Raw genomic sequence first — 8,396 nt, 5'->3', positions numbered from 1 at the left:
TTTTTTTTTTTTTTTTTTTTTTTTTTTTTTGTTCTGAAATAATGTTCCTCTGGTTTTTTTTTTGAAAAGAGCACTAATAAACTAAGCTTTGATAAAACCAATATATGTTGTCATGAAACAGAACTTATGTGATTATCGAAGTGGAAATTAGGTAGAAATAATACAACACCTTTGTCGGGGAAGCACTCAGTTTTCAAATCAGTGCTATTATTCTGGAATCTACATTTCTTGCCTTTCCTTTCACAGCGTCCGCACTTGGCCGGTTCGGACCATGTCAATTCAAGAAAAGAATCCCATATATCATCTGGAACTGATGAAACGCTATACATCTTTGTACATGATAATATGGGCAAGTCGTTGATCTCTTTATCCGAACGAATAGCATAAACTGGGTGGCGACTGCTACTAAAACAAGGGATCAGATAATCAGTATGTGTATCTGGCGTACAATTGAAAAGGGAATAGTTAGAAAGATCATTTGTGAATTGGAAAGGAGGGGAAGATAAATGGAGTCCCGGAATTTTCCATGGAAAGCAATTATCTGAGACAGTTACGTTAATAAACTGAGATTCGTAATCAATGGAATTGACAAAGGCTTTTACTGAAGATGCAAGCTCGAGCACCGTATCATTATTATGAGAGCAGTAGAGATCAAAGCCAGGATAGCCACACTGCTGGTCTGGCTGCCTGTGTTTGAGTCGGAAAGGAAATCGGATGCGTGGACCGTTTCCACACTGCAATTCGGGACAACCATTGTGGCCTTCTCCAATGAAAAGCACAAACAACAGTAAGGTTGGGATAACTATTCTAGGGGACAGGTCCATATCTGCGAACTGGAAAGGCTTCTCACACTAGACTATATGGATTATTATGGAATCCTCACCTATTCCTGAGCAACCAAGTATTATTTGGGTTTTAAAAAAAAAAGTATTATTTAGGTGTGTGAAAATTTATAGACTTGGGTCAACCGTTGTTTCGGGTGGACCTCATATGTCCAATTGTTTTTCTTTTTCTTCAATAAGGGCTGTTATCCTCGGAAAAAAAAAATGTTAAATATACACATGAATAATAAAATAATGTTATTATATACCACATGACCTGGTCATTCAAAGTTTCAAATTAAACACTTTTTTTTTAATTAAAAAAAAATTTTAAACCTGAAGTTTCAAGGAAAAAAAGAAGTTTTATACATGGGACTGATAGGAGATAGGAGCTCCTATCAGTCCCATGTATAGAACTTCTTCTTTTCCTTGTATTATTATTATTATTAACTAAATAGTAAATACATCAATGAACTAATATTATCATTTAGCTCACACTTTAACTAAAGGTTAACGTATTAGGTGAATTCTAGATTTATAATTTTAAATATTTCTCACAAATTATATAACCATTGACTAATTAACATATAAATAAATATCCATATCTATTGATCTATGTATATATATAAATATATCAAAGTGGTGATTATCTCAAAAGGGTATACCGGTATTAGTTGATATCAAAATATTTCGTTCTCTTGACTAAACTTAAATGACTTTTGGTACGATATTAACTCCCTTATACTAACTAATCAATTGAAGTCTTTTCAAAGTATTTTTTTTCCTAACATAAATAGAGGGTGTTGTGGGGATGAATACACACACACACACTCACTCTTTCATTTGAAAGTTGGTGGGGGAGGAATTGAAAAATCTCATAGATAACCACACACACACACAACAAACAAACAAACAAACAAACAAAGAAAACCTAATTTTGAGTAAATTGACATTAATTTCCCTCTCAATATATAGAATCAAAGAGTCCTTTAGGATATCTTTCTTTTTGTTGTAAAACCTAATTTTGATAAATATTTATGATGGTGATCTTATTGTAGTTATTGTAACAAAAATAAACTAAATAGTAAAATAAGTTAACTTTTTAATTTTTTTCCAAACACACACTTAAAGCTATGACTTTGGCTCCAATTATATTATATTAACCGCTCATTTTTATCATTAGCACTAATGCAAGTTTTCACTACCTAACCAATATCACCACTCACGATCGGTTTGACTATTTCAACAATATAGGTATTAAAAAATCCAATAACCTTTGCATATTACAACATCACATTTTCAGGACAATTCTCCGCAATAGTCTCCAGATGGTTAAAGCTAAAAAAAAGATATAGCTAATATATTTATAACTAATATTATGATGGTGACAACTTTTATTTATTTTCGAATTGAATGATCATTTCTTATTTTACAAATGCATCTTACAAAATTTGCATAAGAAAATCAGCTTGGATGATCCCATGTCAAAAACGTAATCATATTTTGATCGCATGTTTGCCTTTTGCTTCCTTTCTTTTAACAACATATCTTGATATTTGCCAATGAAGTTTGTCAGGTATTACTTTTTGAAGAAAAGAATTGGTACATCATCTAGATATCTAATTCCAAAGAGAAGTTACACGAACATTAGTCACAACTTCTTCCCTTGGAAACTAAATTACACTTGCCACCTGATTGCTAGGAAAATGCTAACGGGGGAACACCACAAGTCCACAAGGACCACAACTATGCCCCAAAAAAACAGTGAAATGATTAAAATTCTTCTATAGCTCAACTTCAGCTCAAAGACTACGCGTACCATGCCTATGAAAGAATAACCTTTCATGGGATTGAAATGATGCCGTTCAGCACTCGTAAAGCCGTGTTCCTTTCTGTCAGTATTACGCGGCATGACCGTGTTGTCTATGGGAGTCTGTCGTATTACGCGGTATGACCGTGTTGTCTATGGTAGTCTGTCCACATTGAGAAAGCAACGATGCTAGTGACAGCACTAGTACAAAGTGATGTGATCAATTTCCCCAGCACTGGCTAAGTGGTGTTCCATCATCTGATTGTGATGCAAGTGCAGCTTCGTGCAAGTTAGCTACTAAAAGGAGAGAGATACGAAGCTGGTCTCTTGTTAAAGCATCCACGGGAAGTTAAATTTTTAACTATTTGAAACTATAAAAAATTATTTTATTTATTTTACCTACTTATTTTATAAAATATCTCGCAACAATGAATTTATTTTAGTTTTTAACACAATAAAATAATATAAATATCATAATAAAATAATATATCTACTATAATAAAATAATGCATCCCACTACCCAAAAAAAAAAACCCACTTCAGCACAAAAAATAAAAAATAAAAAAATAAAAAATAAAAAATAAAAAACACCACAAACCTATCAAAGGCACAATCCACAACCACTGCCAACCAAGAACAACCACCCAATAACAACTAGCAAGCCAAGAACAACCACCCACAGCCAAAAATCTAAATTAGCCAAAAACCACCACACAAATCAACCATCAACCATCAACATAGAGACGAAGAAACCCATGAAACCATCAGCCATGAAACCAGAGAAACCAAGCCACCATTCATCAACCATCAACAAACCCCATTCATCAACCATCAACAAAATCAAAACTCATTCATCAAAATAAAAATAGAACCCATCATCAACCATCAAGTTAGCCAAAAGCCACCATGAAACCAGAGAAATCCAGCCACCATTCATTAACCATCAACAAACCCCATTCATCAACCATCAACAAAATCAAAACCCATTCATCAAAATAAAAATAGAACCCATCAACATAAAAACCAATCATGGTGACAACGTTATTTTGTCAATCACGATGACAAAATCAAAACCCAGCACTGACAATCATGGGTCTTGGTGTTTGAAACGGAGAAAGATTGAGAGACAGAGTAAAGGAAAAATGATATAGCAGAGAGATAGGGGCGGAGAACGAAGAGATCAATCGGCGTTGTCAGCGCTGGGCAGGGGCTTGGGTTGGCGATGAGTAGAGGAATTGAAGCTTACAACAGCAAGAAATAAAGAGTGTGAGGACCAACTGAGGGGAGAAAGGAGCAACAGGTAGAAATGGGGAAGGAGGAGAAAGAAAGAAAAAATTTAAAATATTCTAACCATCAATGTGAAACACAAAATAAAATAATATATATATATATATATATATTACCTTTGAGCTACAGTGCACAGCTAAAGATAGCTGTGCACCGTAGTTGAGAAGCCAAATTTTTTTGCTATAACTCTACTGCTACAGCTCCACTTTTGTGATTGGTGGTGCTAAAAATAGCAATATAACTATTTCGCACCACTACTATGAATACTCTTAGTGTGAGGCATAAGCATAAATAATATTTATCTTGAATTATATAAAACTGACTTGATGAAATTTTGTTATATTTGAGAAAATAACATATCATTTTTTTGGGTCCCTAGAATAAATTATTTTGAAGACATGTTTTAAGTATAAGCTATGTTTATGAAATAATATATTTATATTATTTTGTGTGTTTGAAAATTATTGATCAATATAATTTTGAAAAATTTTCTGAGTTTACCACCAAATTCAAGGCAATAATCAATAGCTTGCATCATCCTTTGCTAATAAGAAGGTTGTCTATGCCTGCATCAAGTGAGTAGTCAAGAGAATAAATCCAAATGCTCAAGTAGCCAGGGCTCTTTTGTGGAATTAATCAACCTATACCATTCACTGTTTTACCTAAAGTGGATTGTTCAAAGTGCTTAGAGCACTTATAGCAGTGGTGCTATATTGTTATATTGCTATATTTTAACTCCTCAAACATCAAAATCGTGTTCCAGCAGTGGAGCTAAATCTATTTTTTTTTTTAACTCCATAGCTACAGTGCACATATATAGATAGATGTGCACTGTTCATGAGAGCTAAAAAAAAAAATTATTTTATTCTGCCCGACGATTAAAATAATACCACGCTCCTTTTCTTTTTCATTCTTTTATCACCATGCCTCTCTCTCTCTCTCATTCACTCTCATCTTATCTCTGAAACTCATCTCTTTCATGCTCACTCTCTCAACTCCGATCTCTCAAGCTCATCGTCAACGTCTCCGACTTATCGTCAACTCCGATCTCTCAAGCTCATCTCTGACTCATCGTCAACATCGCTACCACCGAAACTCGCCATCACCAACCCATCAGCCATCCCAAGCCACTGATCAGCCTCAGACCCAAGCCACCATTCGCCTCAAACCCACACCACCAATCGCCTCAGACCTATGCTGCCGATCGAAGTGCTTGCTCATGGTTATGCTTGCTCGTGGATATCGGGTACCTGACTGGGAAACCCATGGAGCTCGCCGACCCACCTCTTCTGCCGACCTAGCTCGCCGACGTTGTGCTTGTTTGTGATTGATTATTTTTTATTTTGTTTGTGATTGGTGATTTTGTTTGGTCTGGGTTGAGGAAAAAGATTGGAGATTTGGGTTTTCTTTTTTTTTTTCTTTTTTTCTTTTTTTTCCTGCTGTGGACTGGTAGTGTTGGTGGTGGTTATGGCTATGGTTGTGGCTGTGGCTAATGGTAGAGGTGATTGTGGTTGGTGTTGTAAATGTTTTTTGGCTAGTGGGATATATTATTTCATTGTAGTGATTATGTTATTTTATTGTGATATTTATATTATTTTATTGTGTTGAAAGCTAAAATAGATCCACTGCTGCAACATGTGTGTAAGTAAAATAGATAAAGTAACTTTTGGTGGAGCTAAATAGCTAAATTTTTAGCTCCACTGCTATGAATGCTCTTACCCAGGCTCTTCCATCCGCATTCTTATCCCAAAATTCTATCCTATCTATTTTATTTTATCAAAAAGCTACTTTATCAATTATACGATATCATTATACAGTACTCCCATCATCCCAACTTTTATTTTACAATCCTATATATTAAAATAATATAAATTATACAATAAAATAATATAAAATTTTCTACCACTTATTTCTAATTTCTATCTCTCTATCATTCTGCCTGCCACACCTCCACACAACAACCACCCTCTCATCCACACCACCTTTACACACCAACCACTGTGACCCCAAACCCACCACAATCCCAGCAAATACCAACCCGCAAACCAACCAAAAACCAGCCACAACCCCAGCCACAACCCATTAAAAAAATTATCAAAAAACCCAGTCACCACCGCAGAGCAACCACCATGACACCAAACCCACACCACACAGCAACCACAATGACCAAAAACCCACCAAATATCTAGGCACAAACCAACCAAAAAACACCCACAAACCCAACTACAAACCCATTAAAAAATAATCAAACAAACCCACATCAGCCACCACCATGCCCATATCACCCATCCCCACCACCACGGAAACCCTCAACCACCACAAACAACAAATATAGAGAAACCCACAACCAAATCCATCAACATACCCATGCCAATCTCATCACTGCAAACCACACCAAAAACCCATGAACACATCGCCGCAAACCACCATACCACGCCGATCTCACCACAAAAAATACCCAAAAAACGACACCGGAAAGAGTGAGGGAGACCAAGAAATGTTCAAACTGGCCTAATGCGGCATTAACGGACCCACGACCCACGACTTTCCCAGCCTCACCCCCATGGCCATGGGGTCACTAATTCATCGTGTCATCCTGGTCCAACTTCTGATCCTATTGGTGGCAACAATATCAGCGATGGCCAGACCTTGCAAGACCCTTTTCATCTCCTCCTACTCTTTCTCCTTCAAACCCGTTAACCAACAAAACCCTTCTTCTTCTTCATCATCCTCGGGATTCATCACCATCTTCACTAAGATCAGCCACTTCAACCCAAAACCCCAATTGCAAGAACAAGCCTTTCCCACCACCACCGAGATCTTCCTCTTTCGTGACCCAATCATTAACCTAGACCCACAGAGAGAGAGAGAGAGAGAGAGAGAGAGAGAGAGAGAGATGGAGTGAGAACTGAGGATGAAAGAAAGAGAGAAATCAAAGAAAAAAAAAAAGAGAGAAAGAAATAACTGAGTGGGAGAAAGAAAGAGAAATAATATAATAATCATACATTACTGCTACAGTACCATTTACATATAAGATGGTACTATAGTAGTATTGTAAAAAAGTTTACAAGTTTAAGAGACCGGATGGAATGGGTTTTTTGTGCATTGATTGTAAAATATAGGCGAAAAGCCAATTTTAGTCTCTATATTTTCAGGCGATTCCCATTTTAGTCCCTACATTTTATTTTTACCACTTTTAGTCCCTATCCTAAAAAGCGCTTCCCGTTTTGGTCCCTGCCGTTACATCAAAAACAGAGAAAGCTGACGTGGTAAATGGCAGGAATAAATAATATTAAATTAATGTCCACGTGGCCTAAATTAATAATTTAAAAAAAATTTTGGCATTAAAAAATGCCACGTCAGCATCTAAATTAAAAAATTAATTTATTAATTTTAACTAAATAAAAAAAATTAAAAACAGAATTGAAAACTAAAAATCATATAAATTGAGATCTAAATGTGTCTTGAACAAGAACAACAAAAACACAAATCCAGATTCAAGAACACAAACCCAGAAATTTAAAAAAAAAAAAAAAAAAAAAAAAAAAAAAAAAAAAAAACCCAACCAAATCAATAACAAAACATCTAAATCATCCAACATCAACAACAAAGCACCAATCAGACCACAGATCATCAACAAACCCTATAGAAAACCAATCATCAACCCAAAATCCATAAATTACATCATTCCACCTCTCTGTCTCTCTGTCTCTGTCTCTCTCTCTCTCTCTCTCTCACGCCAGTTTCATTTTCACTCAGTTTCTCGCACTTTCTCTCCCAAATTTTCCCAGGAATTTGTCCCCGCCACAAACTCCACTCGCTCGTCTCACTCAATTGCCCACTCAATTCCCATTCCCTATTTATTTTGATCAATGCGCTTCATCTGAACTTGACTGAGCTTAGCTGAGCTTTTCGAATTTTGGATATGGAAAACAGTGCCGTACAGAACGAAGTTCTCTCCTCCGAGTTGGTTAATGGAGGTTGCGATGTTTGGAGCTGCAAGGACTCTGATTCTTCTTCTGCTTATCATCTCGTCGTCATGGTGAATGGAATTCTAGGCAGGTCTGGCTTGAATTCTTGCTTTTATTTTGTTTAATTTTGATTTTTCAATTTTTAGGATCTAGAATTTCACGTGAATGTGTTGTTTTTGACTTTGATTTATGGATTTTGGGTTGATGATTGGGTTTTCTATAGGGTTTGTTAATGATCTGTGGTCTAATTGGTGCTATTTGTTTTGCTGTTGATGTTGGATAATTTAGATGTTTTGTTTTTGATTTGGCTGGGTTTTATTTATTGGTTTTTTTTTTTTGAATTTCTGGTTTGTGTTCTTGAATCTAGATTTGTGTTCTTGTTGTTCTTGTTCAAGACACACTTAGATCTCAATTTATATGATTTTTAATTTTTAATTCTGTTTTTAATTTTTTTTATTTAGTTAAAATTAATAAATTAAATTTTTTTTAATTTAGATGCTGACCGTG

Source organism: Quercus suber, unplaced genomic scaffold (assembly GCF_002906115.3).
Source record: "Quercus suber isolate HL8 unplaced genomic scaffold, Cork oak 2.0 scaffold_124, whole genome shotgun sequence".
Taxonomy (NCBI): domain Eukaryota; kingdom Viridiplantae; phylum Streptophyta; class Magnoliopsida; order Fagales; family Fagaceae; genus Quercus; species Quercus suber.
Note: the sequence above shows the minus strand (reverse complement) of the source record.